At 41.9% G+C, this 20,360-nt stretch overlaps 1 protein-coding gene across 1 annotated transcript in view; it reads left to right on the plus strand.

Moving 5' to 3' along the window:
• SMIM20 (small integral membrane protein 20) overlaps positions 1 to 20,360 on the plus strand; it is a 36,918-nt gene that overhangs the window by 10,069 nt on the left and 6,489 nt on the right. Inside the window, exons 3-4 of the transcript XR_008449609.1 lie at positions 2,508 to 2,641; positions 4,152 to 4,848. The gene's annotated coding sequence lies outside the window, so the exon portion shown is untranslated. The remainder of the gene's footprint in view (positions 1 to 2,507; positions 2,642 to 4,151; positions 4,849 to 20,360) is intronic.

Consider the following 20,360-nt stretch of genomic DNA (forward strand, 5'->3'; position numbering starts at 1 on the left):
CTACAGTTGCACAAAAAAAACCCAGAAAATTGGTCAGCTGTTGTTACTGGCCCAGATGCCTCAGCAATTTTCAATATTTTGACTTGCCACTTCCCTTGTTTTCTGTAACAGTGGGCCCTCCCTTTTGACCTTTGCATGCCAAAAAAAAATATCTAGAAGTCTTCTAAGAGAGCTACAAGTAGTGAGCAGGGGAAGCTGAGTGGCACTTAAAGGAGGTGAGGAAGAACTGGAGGTACTGCAGGGAAAAGAGTTTCTCCTATAGCCCTGGAGGAGCACCTTGAAGGTAGGGATGATGGATATGAAGAGGAGACAGGGTGTACTGGTCAACTGAACAGGCAAGAGTATGAGGACTGTATGATATAAATCTATTAGAATACAGTCTTCCTAGGCTCTGCAAATTGGAATACTTCTTTTCCTCTTTTCTGTTTCCTCCACAGCAGATCAGAGGTAAACATTTCTGAAAAAAAAAAAAGTTCCTAGTCAAGACGAAGAGGTTATCGTGAGAATAGGGCATCTAAGAAGTGATAGAATTATACTTTGCTCTATCCTACCTTGAGAGGGCAGAAATCGTAGAATAACCTTGGTTGAAATGGACTTCATGCTGGTAAGTGTATGTTGGACTCCAGATCCAGGGAAGTGTGCCTCCTTTCCTATCAACTTCTTCCTGTGATTCAATACAGTGACTATCAGCAATACCAGTCAGGGTTGAGAAGGAAGGTACTCCCATTGCTTCAGCAGAGATTCCTTTAGGAAGGGTCCTCCTCAGCTACTCATTCACTTCTAGAACTGGATGGCTCAGGCACAGTTTAAGAATGTGTTTATTCTTCCACCCTGAATGAAGAGAAACCACTGTGGATATTAACCAGAAGCATTTGCTACCTGATTTATTATCTATTACTTTTGGGGTGTCTGTGATTGTGGCGGGCCAGCTCTAGTTCCAGATCTCCTCCCACCTACAGATAAGAGATGGGTTTACACAGGAACTCTAATGTGCCATTACTGGCAGAACAGCACCATCATGAGTCCTCTGAAGCCTGGAAAGCAGATAATCTTGGTAACAGAATCTTCACCATCTGCTTGTAGCTTCCTCTGAAATGAGCTCCATTCCCCTGGTCCTTCTTACAGTTATCCTGTGTGTGTGTATGCTAACGCAGGCTTGCTGAATGTCCCACGTAGCAATGAATTTCTCATAGTTCAGTCCAAAATCCCATGTCCCACATCCCACATTAAAAACTTGTGGGGGTATTATTTCTCCCTGCTTTTTCTGTGTGTTTTTAATATGGGTTATGTGGTTTTGTGGCCTCTGCTGCCCATACCCTGCCTACCTCTTTCTGCCTCTGAATCAGAGTGATGATGCCAGCAGCACCACTACCTGAGGGAGCCTGTAAGGACATGTGAGGATCTAAGGGAGGCATTCCCATACATGAAGTCTGTCAGTCCTACTAGTGTGTGTCAGAATTTCTAGTAGCTGTTTTCAGCTGACAAGATTTTGGTTCATTGCAAAAACTCTTGTTATTATTCCCTATTGCACTTAGCACCGTTAAATTTTGTCCCATAGATACCATTCCAGCTATTCTTTTGCACTGATATTCCCTCCCAAGTTGTTGAATCAGAACATTTAATTAGTATACTGATGTTTATGTGCCAAACAATTACATTAAATTTGTCCCATGACAATTTTTTGAGGAATGCCACCAGTAAAATTCCTTCTGGCCAATAACTTCCCATTTGTCATTTCCGCTTTAGCTACTTCCATACTTGGTTTACAGTTCCTGCAGCTGCTAATTTCTTCCCATGTCACATTATTCTAAATGCTTTGCTGAAGTCCAGGTGGAATGTATCCCTTGAATTTCTGTCATGTTGACAAGATGGTTACCTGATTAAGTAGCAAGAGTAATACTCTGACATGTTCTGCTTTGGGAATTTTCATTTGTGTCTCCACTTTTCATGACTTCAGAGTTTGCTGTGGTTCTTGCGTGCTCTTCTGGAAAGAATAACAGCTAGATAGATGTTTTTCAAGAGACACAAATGTATTCAGACATTCTTATATTCTAATACTCATTCTTATAGTCTTTCTTATACTCATTCTGTCTGGATGCATTGTAATGTATATAAAATTAAAGACTGGGTCTGTTTGGACCACCTAAACATCATGAGAGTAACCTGTCTCTCCAGCCTAGGCAGAAAGGAGAGATCTTTGCTGCTGTTGGTTCCTTTCAAAAGCTTAGAAGGTTATATTCATCCTGACTCTCTGTCATTGATTATTGGCTATTATATTGATGATTAACCAGCCCTGGCTAATAGAAAATTCCTGTAAGCAGTGAAAGAACACAAGGCTGGTTTTATTTAGTCAGAAAAACCATCACTCAACAAACTCACAGAAGAGTGAGGGTGCTTAGCAAGCCTTATTGACAAAATATGATTAAACAAATTGTTATATCTGCATTCGTTAGCAAAATTATTCAGAGGAATGCAAAAGAATTTACTTCTGGTTCTTGTTTCTACAGGCCACTGGATGCATATTACTTAGAATGGCTCCTGATAAGGCAGGTATGACATCTGGATAATGACCACTTTCAAGAAGATAAGAACTTTTCCTCTGCATCAGTCCTTTGGAATCACAGAAGACATACAGATAAAGGTAAAAATATAATGTTTCAACTGTGTCAGTAGTTTTAGTGGAAAGATACTGATGACACATTGTGATTAATTTGTGAACTGTCACATCCTTTGAGAACTACCTGGAATATGATCTGTATGATCTGTTGGATCCTAAAAATTCTAAAGATGACTTACTTTATCCAATTTCATGCCCTATTTACAGTCAGTCATGTCACCCCACCCTTTTCTAGGTAGCTTCCTATGATGGCATCTTCTAGCTAAAGTTCTGGTCACCTCTAAGTCTCAGAAGAGTGAAAGATACTTTCTTCCTGTTATTTTCTTCCAAGATAAAACAAGTTTGCATGCTACTCTCTATTGAGACTATCATGAATCTTCAAGTCCAGATTCTAACCCTAGCCCTAAATCTATGGAAAATATCTAATTTTCTAGATTATTTTTCTTATCTATGCTTGCAGCCAGCCAGTTCCAATACTAGAAGTGGCCATACTGAGTATTCTGCTGGTAGTACAGAAATGCTTAGTTGCAAGCACAGTTTTGTTCTGAAGAAGCATTTAGGATTACCTTGATTAGGAACTTGGCTCTTGGAGCAAATACTTATAAAAGGTATGAGACTCCTTACCACTTAATTCTTTCAGGGTTCAGCAATTTAGTCTTCTCTGCAGTTTTTAAGATAAATCAAGGGAAATACTGTAGTTGCTGCTTATGGTATAGGGACCTTCCTCAATTATGGTCTGTCTGTCCTGAAATAGATCCTGAGTGGGATTTTCAGATCCCAACTGTCTGAAAATATCTTCTGATATTTTCCAACCTGCCTTCTATGTGAATATCCTTTTCTGTGTATGAAACAGCTTATGAAATGTTATGTCTACTGCATACAAGGAGTATGGTAATATTTATTTCGCCTTTGCTGATAATACCTGGAAGGGAGAGAAGTTGTACCCTCTCTTCTCTTGTGTTACTTAATGTGGTTGACTATCTTGTTACCATTAAAATTTTCTCTCAGAAACGTGGCAGAGAAGAGCCCTTAAAACTATCTGCATATTCTAAGTGTGTATTCTTTCTGGTCAGCTTCATATGAGTATTTCTGAGTTGAATGCCAGCTGTTATTGAGATGGTCTTCCTCATAAAGCTAATGGATTTACCATTTTGTATCAGAGAAAATATCACACCAATCCTCTATATAACTTAATGAAGGAAGGGTCACATCCACTTAAATTTGCGGAGTCTGGGGATCTGGGGACGTAGATGTTGCTTCGCGTATTTGCTGTTGTAGGAAGCAGCAGGGAGGTTTTGAAGAGGAGTTATGCATAGGAAAGGACATAAGGCATTCCTTGGGCAGGGATATGTGCCATTGACTGGGTTTATCTGTCTTGCCAGGAGGCTCTGGTAAGCCTGCAGTATTTCTAGGGAAGTGGAGGGTCAGTGTGAAGTCTCAGTCTTTGAGTAGTGACCTTTTCAATGGACACACTTATTACATACTGATAGTGCAAAGAAAAGCTAGAGAGCTGTATTTGCTTTTTCCTCCACAGATGAGCCAACAGCAAGTGACTGTTACTGCCTAGTGAGAGTATGGATGGAACAGGCTTTCGAAGAGGTGTTTGCACTGCCAGAAGAGGTGAGGAGCTGTTTATGGGTGAACTGGCCAGCTATGCTCCCTTTTGAAGCCACGCTGGCAGGATGACTTCAGCAGCAGAATGGCAGCCATGCAGTGGGGCACAAGTGATTATCACACCTCTCTCCACCCCGCAAAGTGAGAACCACAGTCACTTTTGTGCAAACTCCTTTTACTCAGAAGCAAAAGAATGGGGGCTGCTCAGCCCTGTCCAGGAAGAGACAAGAACTGTCCCTCCAACACACCTCAAACAGTGCAAACTGTCTATTGATCTTCAGCCTAGGCAGTATTCCTGTTTCTCTAAAGGAGGGCTACTACCATTTGGAAGCCTTCCATGCAAGCTCTTTCCAAACACTCCTTTCTCATTTCCCTTGGGTTGAAAGGCATTTTAGATTTGCCAGCTGGGACTCAGCCCCTGGGCTGATTCCAGCACCTGAGCCTAGCTTTATGTCAGAGTGAGCTGGCTGATCCCGTGGGACGTTACAGTGTGCCCTGACGCAGGTGGTAGTTGGAAAGGTGCTGCCAGACTTCTGCAGCCGAGTGACAGAACGTGACAGCCTCAAAGCCGAGTGGTGGCAAAGCAACGATTTCCAGCTCGTGATGTTTATTAACTGGTGAGTGGCATGTTTAAGAATATTCTTAATGCTTGTGGTGGTAGCTGAAAGTGATATACTAGCTGCTTTGCCTGTTCCTTTTGTTCTGAATTTTAGAATATCTGTGCCTAAAGATTTAATTACCCCTGCACCTCATTAGAACCCCCCAAAAAGGGACATCAACTGGATAATTGTGCACTCCTAAGTGTCTGAATGTAAAATGAAGCTTCTGGTTTAGTATTTTCTGTGCTGCTTATTTTCAAGTGAAAGCAAATTGCCTTTTAGTATAAAATACATGATTCAGTCTGTAGGGAATCCTGTCTTTGTATCCTTCTTGTGCATTATTTTTTAAAAAAAAAAACAACACCCAACGAGTAGCCTGAGTGATCACAACTGAAGAATATAGACTTTGTTCCTGGAAGAAAGGCAAAAGAGAAGAAAAATGGCGTTCAATTCTGTTATGTAACCAAGAAAATAAATTATTTCAGAGAAGAACAGTGCTAGATTTTCCCCCTCAAAGACATTGTGTATAATTAACACAATTAATTATAGAATTATTCACAACCAGGAAGAAGCATCTTTGATTCACCTTGTTTTACTAACAAAAGGAGTCCTCAGTCTGTCAAGTGCCATGCAAATAGCAATTGAAGATTGTTTCTGAACATGGATAATGGGGCAGAAGCTGTGGATTTATGGGATGAGGAGAATTGTGTCATATACATTGACAGCAATGGAAAAAGAACAACTGAATGGTTTTATCTGCAGTTGTGGCCATAGCTCTCAGTTAAAATCTGGTTTATATTCAAAGCTCTCACCAAGCATTTGCTTTTGCCAGTTGCTGGATTATTTGTCAGCTCAGATTGATATAATAAGCTTTGAGCCTGTGATATAAGTCAGATGTCTAAATCTGGCCTCATATAGGATGTGTTTTCCCAGCCTAACAAGCCAGAACTTGGCCTGTTAAAGGTGTCTGCCATGAAGGACTAGAGAATTAATGATATCTGACCCTTTTTCTATGGAGCCTGCTTTTGAGAGCGATAGTACCCTGTGGCTAGTAAAACTGGGCCAGCATCCTTTCAGCCTCTTTCTTCAGCAGCGTCACCTCTTTCATGACTACCTGTTAGGGCTCCTTTTCCAGCAGCTTCCACCTGACCAGCTGGTCTTAGTGGATCCCCCAGGACAACAAGGTTGAAGCTTTTGCTCTGGGGTGGCTGCCTGGGGAGCTAGGTGCCATGCATCCTTGCAGGAGAGAGGAACACACCTCTTGGGAGGTGTGTTCTCTGGGTGGGTCTTCATGTGCGGGGTGTTGTGCTTGAATTCACAAGCCTAGGCACAGATGATACCTGTTTTCTTAGGTGTAAATTTTGACCCCTCTTCCATCATTCAGTATTTTATAAGCTAAAGAATTTAAATACTCATTAAGTTGTGCTAATGGTCCTGTGCGGTTGAGGAATTACCAAGGAAGTGAGGTGTGCTTAGCTGTAGGTATCCCAAAGCACCCATCCTGGAGGAAGTCAGCTTACGCTGCAAGCAGTTCTGGTGACTACCAGACATCTCTCACTGTGCACTGTCCTGGGTGACAGCTGTAAGCTGTTTGCTTCCCCCGCTCTCTAATGCAAGTATGCCAGATAGTTGTGTGCCTGGGGAATCTCTCAGCAGGGTGGTGATGTTCAGAGAACTTGGGGAGGTAGCCCTCAGGTCTTGTCTTCAACCTTGCAGACACTTTTGAACTTGGATCGTGTTTTCTCTACTTGTCCTTGCATAACTGAGGGGGCTAGCTGTTATGTGCTTCATGTAAGAAATATTTTGGTCATTTTTGTGACCTCTCTAGGGATGTCAGCTAGAAATGCTGGATCCCAGCTTACACTGCAGTTGTGAGGCTGTGCAAGCATTTGCTCCAAGACATTATCATCCATTGTTTATTCCATTATAGAGTCTTAGACTCTAGCAGTTTCAGAAGTATTTTACCATACCCTTAAGACAAATAACTCAGCCCAAAATATGGTTCTGATGATCTTCGGTGTTTTGCCTGTGCTTTATGAACTAACTAAGGTACAACATATAACTTAGCATCCAGGAGGTCTAGATCTACTGCCGCTTCTTTCCTTGTCTGCTATAGGAATGATATATTTTAAAGTAGTCATAATTGCTTCTTGGGTTTATCACCTGAGATGTATGAGCCTCAGTCGGGCTGCTGTTCCTCCTTTACAATCTCTTCTCTGCTGTGGCCAGTTTATTCTCACAGAGTTTTCTGGTAGCTAGTCATAAGTCCTTAAGATAGGTGGTGGCGCTTGTGCCTTGCCACCTGTGCTTTCTGAAGACAGTTTCGGGTGCCGCTTGCTAAGAATGATACTTCATCATTCTCTGTTGTGGTTGTGACAATAACTCCTCTGGGAACTTCTTGTCTGGACCTAGATAGACACGCTGATAGTTTAGTCCCATCTCTGCTTAGACTTTTCAAGGCACAGCAGTCCTTTGGGCAGGAGACCTTTGTGTCTTGCAGGAAGTGTAGTTACTTGCACAGTGAGTATCTGCCCAAGAAAACTGTCATAGGTGTGCTTATGGAGAGAGCCTGGCTGAGTGTAAGAGCTCATGGTGAATCAGATTGCAGATATATTGGGTTACCTGGTAGGAAGCTTGCTGCCAGGCTTTTTGGTGGCCTTTCTGTTGGCTGCAACTTCTCTCTAGGTACATCTGATTGGACCTCCAACCAGCCTGAGGGTCGCGGGGGCATGTTACAGTATGAATGCAGGTGCTGTCCTCAAAGATTGTGGATGTAAGGCATGTGCTCAAAGCAAGACATTCAACAAGTTTTCCTGCCTGAGGTAGGGTCAAAGGCTTCTTCAAGTTAACCGGAACTTCACATTTTCGCTCTAGACTCCAGCCTGCCCTCTGAAGGAACAGATCCACTTCAGAGGGACACTGCATACAGTGATGGGAAATATAAGGTCATCAGGCCTTTAGGAAATTGGACTTGCTATTTAGTAAATAAATGCTTCTAATAAAAGAAATCCCTAAGATGCTGTGCTAACGTTGTGATGATTTTCCTGATCTGCAATGTGTAGGGCTGCTTTGCAACAAGGCTTCTGCAGGCTGCATTTTACAGTGTTAAATGACCTTAGACCACTTCAGAACAAAAGAAGGATATTTATTTAATTTTTCATTGTTAACAAGCCAGTGGTACTGAACAGGCTGTCTTATGATTTTCTTTGGAAATAATACATTTTCAGAATGAAAGAAGTCATTACCCTATTTCTGCCATGATAAACAAGCAGCCTTAGGCTTCAGTTTGTCAAAGCACTTATGTCCTTGCTGAAATACTGCTGTCAATGGCACTTAGACAAATGTTTTAAGTTGGAAATGAGAATTTGACTGGATTGGCCTTTTGTCATGTAACTCCAGTCTTCCCACTGACCAGTAGATGGGGCAAGCTATCCTCCTTACACTTACAGTCTAGCTTTTTCTGCACGAGGTTAAAATGTAGCCCTCGTTGGCTCTTAGTTCAACAGCCTAGTTTGAAGGCTCTTTACCTTTGTACTGTAAAGGTAAATTACGTACTTTGACGCAACTGGACTATTTTCTTTACAAACATATGTCGTAAACAGTTGTTCTCTTCCTTGAAATTCTGAGATTCTGAGATTTAAAATGATGTTCTTTTCTTTACATAAGGATGGAAACAAATCTTTTGAAGGTTTTGTTGTGCGAAGATATGGGGATGTGTGTTCCCTCCCCAAAACTAGCCAATAGTTAGGTGTTTATAACACTCACAGGGATGCAAAGGATCCAAGTTTTTGTCTCTGATTGTCTTCCATGTGCCTGTAGGACAAGATCACCCTACATGCCTTTGGGTCTTCTCCAATTCTCTCTTCCAAAAGCTATTGTCACTTTTATACATTTATTGGGGTACCAGACTTGTAGAGAATACATCAGTGGCCATACAGTTGTTGGCCACAGTTCTTTCTGCCCATGCTTCTGTCTTCCTCCTTGTACTTCATGTGATGTACTTATCAAAGAGGCCAACTCCCAAAATAAGTCAGTCTATGAATACTGCCTGTAGTGAGGAGCAAGAAGGTGGGGTTTTATTTTGAACATGTAGGAATATAGGATCCTCAGTTTCCCTTTAGCCACAATCACACTTGTGCATGTGCTGCTACACATTAGATCCCCAAGAACGCTCTGCATTGTCCCTACTCCTTGAAGCTTAGCTTTGTAGTGTGAGTGCTGGAGCTGGTTGTGTTCTTGCAGGCAATGTGGTGGAGGTGCAAGAGCCATTTGCTGCTTTACAATGAGGCAAACAACTCCCGTGAAGTCGGCCTTGTGTCAGGTAGGAGCCTCTGCAGGTGCAGAGCCAGGAGGTGATGAGGAGCTTCTGCCTGTCCCGTAGATGAGACATCATTGTTTGGCTAGTTGGGTGTGTCTTGCCCTTATGGAAGCAGGTCCCAGTGTTCAGCCTTGTTTTATTTTAGAGTGAGGCAAGCTTCCTGAGGTAGTTGGGTGGAGGGGTGAAGAAACCTATGTCTATATTTACGTGGATAGGCCAGACAAGTACAATATGGTAAGTGAGAACAAAACAACTTGGCTAAAGATTTAAAAAAAAAAAACAAACAACCAGACTCCTCCCTCCCCGCCCCAAACCACACAACTCTCCCCTCAGACTTACAAAACATGAAATGGGGGATAGATATGAGGTTACCTTCTCAGATATGTAGGGAAAGCCTCAGCTGCTGGGCTTTGACTAGTTTAGCACATGGGTCTATGTGCCATCCTATGTCATTATCCATTTGTGATATCCAAAACTTTTCTCAGGGTGGGAGGGAGCGCTGAGGAATTCTTGGGTGGATTAGCATGACTTTGTGTTCTTGCTTGAAGCCATTACATGGTTAAAACTGAGATGAATAACACTGAGTATAGAGGGGGACAAAGTTTGAACTGGTGTAAACTGAGAGCAACTCCTTTGCAGGCAGTGAAAGGAGCCAGACTCTACAGAGATCTAAACTGGTAAGAGTCTGACTCACCTTCTCCTAAAGTATATTGTACAGCATCTGGGCACTACCTTAACCTATTCCGTATTTTGGAGGAGCAATTCATGTTGCCTTTTCCTCGTGTTACTCAAAGGTTGCTCTAGTTTCTCTCCCTTTTGCAGCCTTGTGATGACTTCAAACCTCATCTCTAACACTGCCTCCTCTGTGGTGAGCAGACTGACTCAGACTGGGCTTCTTGCGCTTCTTGCAGCCACATTCCTACAGCTTGCCACAGTTCTGCTTTTTTTACTTTCCATTCAGTCTACTGACAATCCTATGGCAAAAATTTCTTTGGCTCTGTCATATCTACTTTTGCCTTTGAATGTTTTCATTGGCTCATTATGTTTTAAATAGAATTTAAATTATTCAGTGCATTTCCAGCCAGCGTTTGCATTTTGTCCGTAGTGTGTGTCATGACCATCCAACATCCTATGACTTCACCCCTATCCTCATGGCCTTCCTCTTTTTATTTTCTCCATATCCTTCCCTGTTCCTGAAGAGATGTTCTCCTAATAAGATGAGCAGTGTTACTAGCACTCAAGCCCTGTACTTTCACTCTCCACTCCTGACTTTCTCTCAAGTGCCAGTGATTTATCTCTTAATTTTCGGCTTTGTGGATGGAAAGTACTGCTTTATAAGGAACGCATTGATCCCAGGGTAGGTATAAAGGATGGTTTACACTGTACAGGTTCTTCGGGAACGTGGGTTGTGACACAGATGCAGTGTGAGGCAGCTGGAAACACCTACAGCATGCAGCAGTTTATAGTAAGCCAACTGTTCGGTGACATACTGGCCTCTGAGGAAAGCTATATGTGCATTAGCCAGAGATATCTCGGGAGGGTTGCGAGTCTGTCAGCTATTTGGCTCCTCACAGACAGCAGATGTTCACAAGAAGGTGAAACATGCAATAAATGACTGTATTTACTTGAAGCAAATCAGAACTCAAGAAAAGGCAATCGTCCAGCCAAGTGTGTTTACTGCTGCGGGAATGCTTTTCTGCTGATGCAGTATCTTTCACCAAAAATCTCTGAACATTTTGAAAGCATTAACAAAGGTAGGCTAATGCCAGTGTTTGCAGACATATTAGAGCCAGCTTTTTACTGCCTGTTTTGGATACTACCATCTATATAGCCTACACTGAGTTTGGTACTGCCATGGCTACTTGGCTGAGTGTTTCCTGAGTGTAGCTGCATGGATGCTTTCTGCAGCTGGTGCTGAGCTCATGCTGACACAGCTACAGTTGTAAACAGGACCTGAGTGGGCCGCTGCACGGCTAGCTCAGGGAAGTGTACATGAGCTGTGGTCACTTTAGTGTAAAGATATATTTGTCTTATTTTTAGGAGGGAAAAACTTCTAAGACCTAGACTGAAGTCAAATTGTAAGTCACAAAGATACATCTCTCTTTTTTACTGCATCTTCTGAAGGGAAGGAAATGAAGAAAATGAAATACTGAGCAGAGTATCACTAGTGAAAATGGGTTCAGGCTAGATTGTGCCATTTCTACCTGCTGAGTGAGTGTTCAGCTGCTGTCTAATGCAGAGGAATGTTCAGTGGCCCAGAAGGGAGAGAAGTAGTCTCTTCATGAGAATGCATATTTTCCTCATGGACAGATACCTCTTCGGATGGTTATTTTGAGATCCAGAGGCCACTTGTTATCTTCAATGGCATGAAGGCCAGGTTGGATGGGGCCTTGGGCAGCCTGATCTCGTGGGAGGTGTCCCTGCCCATTGCAGGGAGGTTGGAACTAAATGATCTTTAAGGTCCCTTCCAACCCAAACTGTTCCATGATTCTGTGATTCTATGAAGAAGAGGCCTGTATCTTTAGCTGACAGCAGGGTGTTAATGCAGGAGTTTCAGATTATTTTTCCCCTAAAGAACGTACTGCGAAGTAAATATCACCTGGTTCTGGGTATGTGCCAGGGGTTAGGTGATGACTTAGGTCAGCAGAATTGCCATGAACAGTTTCTGGCAAAGCTCTGGAGGCCAATAGCTGCAGGGTGATTGGGGGATGGCCGTTCCTGTCCAATGTGTCCTCAGATAATTGTGGTGGGTGGCTCCTCTGCGATGGTTTAGTGGTCCTCTACTCACTTTTCCACAACATGCAAAAGAGGACAATCTTTAAAAATTCTTGGAATGAAAAACAGCTCATGTCCTTCCAACTTGTGTACTTTTTTACTGAGAAACTTGCATTATTCCCCTCTCCCCCTTTGCTCAGCTCACTCCCGGTGGTTTTCTGCAGACATTTCCCCCAAATGACCTTGCTACAACCAAAATGGAACAAAAGGCCCTACCCATGTTCTGCTCTGAGTCCCTTAACTACAGCATGTTTTCAGTCTGTGGAGAGGGGTTTTTTTTTTTCTCTCTCATTCTCTTTGCTCTCTGGCTGCCCACAGTGACAGCCGTATCTGTTTGATTTGATTTGAGGGAAGCCTTGCATGTGCTGTGCCTGGCTCCTTCTGCTAATAATTTGTTCTCTGGAGCCTGTTGCCGCATAGTATAAATAAATTTCACTGTTTAGTACTTTCCCGTTTTGTTCCTTTGCTGCTGGCAGTGAGTTAACCCACCCCGTTTTGGTTTTCAAATTTATTTTTCTTTGCCTTTCTTATATGAGACAAAATCACAAGATTAAATTAACAAATGTGCGTTATTGGTGCATACTTTTGTGGTTGTCATGTATTGCACTAGAAGTTCTGTAGAAAACAGGAATTAAAATGCAGCTGACATCCTGGAACAATAATTAGTTTGGTCCTGGGACAGGGAATATGATTTTATCCTGCTTCAAAGGCTCTAATGGTGTGTACTGACTAGATATTATAGTCTTGTCTAAAAAGCACTTTTCAGCCATCCTGCCATGTAAACTCAGTCTTTTTATAAACAGTTTTAATTTGACCCTTTCCATGCGTCTATACTGCTAGAATGACCAGGATGTTTAGCACATCAAACGTAGCTTTGCAGTGCTGAATGTAGGTACTGGAAGTTCTCCAGTTGTGGTAGTATGCATGCCTCTGCAAACTCCCGCTCTGCATAGGGTAAATATTTAGAGTGGATGAGCCCAATCTGGGCTCTGTGCTGTTTTAACTAGATTGTTCTTGCCTAATTTAAAGCTGGCTTAGGCATTTCTCCACCACACCAGAATCCCTACTGAGTACATGTACTCCTAATTGGGTATGATGAAGGCCACAGTCATGTTTTTCATGGTTCCAAGCCTGATGCTTAGAGCACTTGAAGTTGTTTTTACTGTGTGAATGTGACTACATGTGCATTTTAATATAGGGGAAAACAGACTGTGATAGCATTAATGAAGTCAGTAGAGTGGTTACATTTGCCTACTTTCTTGGAAATCTTCATCATTCCCATCTTCCTTGGGATGAATAAAAGGAATCTATCAACTTAGGCAACATTCTTTCTGTATATTTTTGAATCTTTTACAGGATAAATAGGTTTCAAATAACATAAATCAAATGGTTTTTACTTTCTCTTCCTCTGATTTTCTCCAGGCAAAGGAGAACATCTTGCCCAGAGTAAAGAAGGCAAAGAGAAACTAGCCCTTTGGCATTTGCATTTTACAAACCAGATCTTGAAAAAAATTACTTGAAGGAGGGGAAATTTGTCACCTTAATGTTGCAAATGATGTGAAACCAGAATATCCTCCCACTGCAGCATGTGTTTGTGGTGGGTAGGCGGGGGAGATGCAGGGAAGAGGTGATGATATAAAAATACCTTGTTAAAACAAATGTTTGGCTAGGGGAGAGAGTTTGTCACTTCAGCCAGACTGGGGGGGGAAACCAGACAGACAGGGGGTGGATAGGGCTGGGAGAGAACTTAAGTCACTTCAGCAAGGTAAAAAAGTTGACGAAGTGTCTCAGATATATCAGTCAAATAATAAGCATGAGAAGATCAGATATTGAACAAGCAGGTGGCTTAGAAAGTTAAGAGGAAGGAGTAAAAGCTATTTAAACAGAACAATGAAGATTGTAAGAAACAGTTAAACATGTGGCAACTACCAAGCAGAATTGTGGCAGGCGAAACCCTGCAATAAAGTGTATGGACTTGGTAGTAGTCACTCTTCCTGCATTTTCATGAACTGAGAAGTATTACTTTTCTCACTTATCCTTATAATAATAATAATTGAGATGTGCCAAGTTGAATGCAGACCAGGGACTCTATACAGTAATGACTGCTAAATGTGGCTTCATACTGTATTGCTAGTGTGGTGCTCTCTCTGAGCAGCGTGTTTCCATCCACCATGAGGAACAGTTTGTACACTCCACATCATCCAGTACCGCACAAATGCAAGCAGACACCAACATGACCACCTACAACATTAACCAGGGCAGAAAATGAGGCTACCTTGTCATGCTCAGGGGTAGTTTGTATGCTGTAGTGGGGGGTTGACATCTCCACATCTTGGGAGCTGATGGGTGAGGGAGCTGGTGGGAGAGGAGGTCAGGAGGGACAACACTCGGAACCCCTGTGCAGTTCAGGTTGGCAGTAGCAGCTGTCAGCATCGGGAGGGCAGTCTTCTTCCTCTCTCTGGTTTTTATTTGGTTTTAATTGACTTGCCTCAGTGCTCAAGAAGCCGCCCAGCCCAAGGAAGAATGGGTGAATGGGTGAGAAAAAGAGAAACAGACAGAAGAGGTGGGGAGACAGTAGGCTGGTGAGGTGCCTTTTACGTCTGGTAATCTGTTATCCAGGTATATAATGCCCTGTTTTACAGACAGCCTCATATGCTGCTTTTCCTTCTACTTCTCTTCATTCCCAGTTGCTTTAATCTCTGGAAATTTGAAAGTGACTTGAATGGATCTCTCCATGAAGAGAAGGTGCTTTGCTAAGTCAAAGAAAACTTGCCCTTCTGCTTTGCTCTCTTATTTTGTTAGGAAGAATGTCATTCTCCTGCCTTGGTGGTGACTTTTGGTGATGGGTCATTCTCCCTTCGCCGTGGTGTGGGACCTGCAGGGTATTTCAGCTGAGGTGGACAAGCAGCATGCTGGTGCTGTGCGCAATGGGTCTGTAAATCTTGCAGGGGGGCTTGTGGCAACCCACCCCTTGTTCTGACAGATTGGCTGGTGGGGCTCCAGAGAGTGGTGGAACTGCCTTTAGCGCAGGCCAGGTTTCAAAGGTGGCATATGCTATGGAAGTTCATTGGTGCCCAATTTGCAATCAAGGATGGAAGAAGATTCAGCACTCTCCTCCTCCTCTGACCTAAAGCGTGTTGCTGCGGTCTACTGCACAGGGTGGGACTTTCCATTAGTAGGTGTTCATACAAATTTGCCTATATCTGGGTATCTTCTTATACTGGTATGCAGTCATTTCATACTTGCATTCCACTGAAAAGCAATGGGTATTTTCCCTCTTCAAGAAATTTCAAAGAAAATACACTAGCAAAATATTGTCTGAGGAGTTGTGCACACTCTGATCAGTGAACTGAAAACTAAAATACCTTCTGAGACACTATCTGTGCAGCTGCGTCGTTGTTTTGTCCTCCAGGGCTGACTTAGGGTAGCTGTAGGGATTAGTAGTCTGAGTTCTCTGACTTACATGCATGTAATATTAATGAAATATTTTGGTGGAAATCTAGCTTTTACATTTCAGATTTGTTTCGTTGCGCCAGTTGGTGGATTGAAACTCCCGTCACAGCAGCTGCCTGAATATCATGTAACGCAACGTGCCTTGATGCCTTGTCATATTTCAGTATTTGCTCACAGCATGAATAGTCTCGAGCATTGTGTTGGGTTTTTTTTATGAGAGTCCAGAGTTAGTGAAATAGAGAGGATCTTTTTCCCTCTGCTTTCTCACAAATCCACAAGTTCTCATGCCTTTCCACTATGCTTTCCTTCCACTGATTTAATGATTCACCCTTTACTGTGCAAGTGCTTAGGGGTACAAGAAATGCAGTATAGAAAATCTATGTAGATGCTCCTGCTTTAATATCTTACTGAATATACTGAGTATATAATACTACAATAACTGAAGAATGGATGCTTTAATAGTGAAAGCTAGGGTGTGTACAATTAGTCAAGAACTTTTTTGCTGGAGAAGTTAAAACTAAAACTTAAAACTTTTCATGGAAATTCACTACTTGTAGTGAAACTCTTAGGAGAGTTTCTCATGTGTTGCATGCAATTTCTGATAAAAAAAGAGAAGGAGAGTTTCTCATGTGTTGCATGCAATTTCTGATAAAAAAAGAGAAAGATAGAGTAGTTCATCACAGAGCATTCAATAGTCTGGTAGCTGTGTGGTCTTTGACATGTGCAAGACCAACTTTTAAATTCTCAGAATGAATTAGAATAAAATAGGAATAGAAATCCATCTCTCTGTTATGGTAGATAAGTGTCTTAATTGTTGGGCTTTTGAAGAGGATGCATGAGACTGAATTCTGTGGTTTCTTTGCGTGAAAACTCTCAGGGTCTTAGTTAAATTCTAAAATGCTTCCCCTTTTTTTCAAAATGGAAACCTTGTTATCCAGCCAGCTAGAATAATAAAAGTTGTAGGTGTCTTGTGAATGTAAGGCAAAGTAAAAGAAGAAAATGTGTTTTATTGGCTCTGAGTGAGAGGAAAGTCTGGGCTTCATTTGAAAGTCAAATGTAAATATATTTTTGCTAACTTTGGCTTGTGAAAGATCAAGATTTGACATATTCTCATTTCTCCCTGGGAGCTGTTAAGGATCCAGACCAACTTGATAGAAATTTACCTTTGACAGATGACAGCAGGATTTCATGAGTGATTTCTGTCTCAAGGCAACTGCGCGTTCTGGACGACCAGCAAGTGGCAAAAGCATTTTAAAGGAAGGATGTCAGAGAGCAGCTTGGTTTTCTCACTTGTCATTGTTTTTTCTCTCCTGGCTGAACCACCAGAAGCAGGTTAAGGATGAGACAAACTAGGAACAAATCACAGGGTGGAGGACAGAGCATGCGACAATGCCCTGGCTATGGTGCAAGCATTTGAGCTACGTTTCGAAAGCCTGGGTTTGTGTTCAGCAGAGTCCATGAGTGAAAAATAAAAGTCTTTGACGATAACGATCAACAAGCTCAATCTCATTAGCGTCTTCAGAGAAGAGGCTGGAGCGGATCCCATCAAGCTGTGATTTCGTTCAGTGCACTGGGGAAGGTTCCTAGAAGCATTCCCCCAGCTTCTTCACACTGTGCACTGAGGGGAAAAAAACAACATTTGGCAATTTGTTGTCAATATTTGTATAACTCCTGATGCCACTAAAACTGCATATGCAGGCTTTAAACTAACAAAAACAAAGCCATGGCCAAGCTGGAGAGCTGGATTTGTTTCCATGCACAATTAGGTTTATTTGTTTAGGTCTCATTTTATTTGCTTTCAGATGACTCAGATAGGAGTATTGCAATCCTTTCAAAGTGAAGTAGTGTTCTGTGTATTTTGGGCATTGGGCTTAGCCAAATGTGGAAAGAATTGGCTGCTCAGTAGTATTTTCCTATCCAGAGGTTTTTCAAACTTTTGAGAGGAACTGAAGGAATGTCCCTTCCACGCCAGGTTTTTTTTTCCCCAGTTTCACAGCGTCTCTCCACATTATTGTTAAAGAGCACAGGAATTTTAGAACACTCCTCCGTTGAACAACTGTTAGCAACTGCTCTTATTAATTACTTTACCATTATGCTGCATGCTTAAATTCTCACTGGTGTCACCCACAACTTGCTCCTGTGAGCGCCTTTTAACCCATTCCAATGAGAATATATGGGTGGTGCACTGCTCAGAATCTTGCATCCTGCTAGACCAGCTCTGGGTTTGCTAAAAATGATTTCCTGCATACATGAAGGGATATTTACAGTTTGGCAAGTAGTCAAGTTTTCTGCTGGGAGTTAGTCACCAAGGGCAGATTATTTTCCAATGGATATGCCTGCACGCTATCAGTGTTAAGAGAATTGTCTCAAGTCTCAGTACCATGGTGTGGATTTTTTGGGTTGTTTTTTTTTCCTTATTCATGCCCTCCCACCCTCCCAAAAAACAGGAGGTTTTGGTCTTGTCGTCTTGTCTTATATGAGTAGGAGACAATGGTTTTTAGTTGGTGCTTTAGGCAACGCTGTTTTGGGGGGATTTTTTTTTTGTTTTGTTTTCTTTGTTTTCTTCTTCTGATCATTTTACTTCTGGAAACGCCTCCTTGGGTGATGTTTTGGAAAATGTCAACAATCTGAATAAATCTGCATTTATTCTTATTTCTATGAAGTATAAAGGTTAAAGGATTTCCTGCACTCGCCAGAAGTATGCGTCTGATTTATGGCCTTCCTTAATGCTCTTCCCACTCGCACTCATAAAAGAAATATAGTAACAAAGGCTAATAGACAATCTATTTTAAAGTTTGCCCTGATAAAACCAAACTGGAACTTTATTCAGTCTTAAATGTCAATTCTAAAATATGGAATGTTTTTCTAATCAAGAACAATAAACGTGGCAAGTGTCACCATGGAACAGAACTTCAGCTTAGCATGCTGCTGGCCCAGTTCTGCACACATACTTCAGGGGCAGATGGAGTCTGCACATCACGTAATCCTCCCTGTGCAATAGCTTGCTCTGCGAGGCTGCTTGACCTCAGGAGGGACTGAACAATGCTTAAGATATGTGATTTGTTGTTTTATTTTGCTTTTAAGAGGATAGGAGCCTAAAATATACTTGTGACAAATGACCAAGCTGGGGAGGGATGTAGATCTTCAAATACAATAATGAAGAAAGAAATAATATAAATTTCCAAGCATGTGTTAAAAACTAGAAGAAGATGGGCAGATAGATTGGATAGTGCCTAGAGACCTTTTTCATGCCTACGATGCTTTGTTTTCCTTCTTCTAGCTTTGGAGAACTGAGACTGTCAAACCCATTTAGTGACTCTGCTTAACATGGTATCACTTTATAACACCTTCAGGACGTTTCAACGTTGTCCTTTCAAAATCCTCAGCTTCCCTCACAACACAGTCTGGTACACAGGCTGCAGCTCTCCTGCCTTCTCTTTGCATGTACCATTTTGCTATGTGCAGTTCTTCAAGTCTAATCCAAGACTGAATGAGACTGTTGACTTCACTGGTGGCTGAGCAAAGAGACTGGACCTGTCAGAGCTTGTCTTTTGTGGACTAATATTAAATTCATAATTTGATGATCAAAGTATATTGTTGATGCAGGACACTGAATTAACTCGGTTTCTGTTGAATAGTAAATATAAAATTAAAGTTTATACACTGAAAATGTGGAGCCATTCCAGATGCATATGCTTCAAGTATGTAGAAAAATGTAAAGACAGTACAGTATGTTATAGCTCCCTTGTCGCATGAGAGACTTCCTACGTTAAACTGATTTTTGCCATGTATGGTCTCCCTTACTTGCCATGAACAACTAAGTGGTAAGACAGAGACTTTGTTGGCACGTTCTATGTACCTTTTGCCTTTTTACTTACAGCACCGCTGTGAGCTACAGCTGGGCAGGTGGTGATTTCAGTCTAACATGGTTTTACCCCTTCCTTCCTGCAGACAAGTAGTTGTGTGTAGGCAGATACTTGCTGATGCCTGGCTAGTAATTCAAGTATTGAGACTCGTGGGCTGATGACTACTTCCTGATGTGCATTGCAGGTAGACCTGTGAGGGGAAGGAGACCCTGGGGAAGAAAACCAGGAGAAAAGGACTTTAAGATTTAAAAGCATCAGCCTTGGAGCTGTGAGACAGATTCAGGACATGGAAGGAAGGTAGATTGTGCTTACTTTTCCAGGTGATGAGGGATCTGAAAAAGATTAGGACTAGTTAAATCTTAATGGTGCTGCCAAGCACGGATAAGATGGTACACACTTTAGTGTTCTGTTATCCTGTTTCTCTGTTCTGTTTCCTGAGACGTAATGAGATAAGTTTGTAGTAGTTCATTATGAAACTACTCTGCAGGGGTATAAGTAAATCTCATAGTCCAGATGATACATGCACACTTTTAATCTGTTGTGAAGTATTCCATTTTAGTTGAGGGTGGGCAGTATGTGGCTTCCAGCCATGCAGGAGCAACTTGGATCCTTTGAAAATGAAATATATCCTAATCAGTAATGACAGCACCAAATGCTGGGGAGCATAAGGGGGAAGGTGAAGGAAGGTGAATCACCGGTGATGCTCTGAGGACTGAGTGTAGCAGTTGCCAGGAAGTCTCTGAGGCCGCAGAAGATACTTTGCCCTGGTGTCCTCTGGCACTGGATTTTTTTTCGTATCTGGGGCTTGTGGCATGTAATTTGACTCAATCTCATAAGACAGAGGATAAACATTTTTCTTTCAAACTACAGGTGCTACTGTCAAACCCCACTTTTTTCCCCCCCACTAATACAGATCAAGCTGTCATCCAAAAATCTATTATTTGATTACCCATTTGATTGATTGCTTCTTTGTGATGTTTCAGTTTCCACAGATATTCTTTATTATCTTATCCTGTTCATTTTAAACAGGACCTTTGATCCAGCTATGATTAAAAACCTCGTTATGTATGGTGATGCATGTTTACATGTTCATTGCTGGATTTTGTAAAGTTAAAGTT

Source organism: Cuculus canorus, chromosome 4 (genome assembly GCF_017976375.1).
Source record: "Cuculus canorus isolate bCucCan1 chromosome 4, bCucCan1.pri, whole genome shotgun sequence".
NCBI lineage: Eukaryota > Metazoa > Chordata > Aves > Cuculiformes > Cuculidae > Cuculus > Cuculus canorus.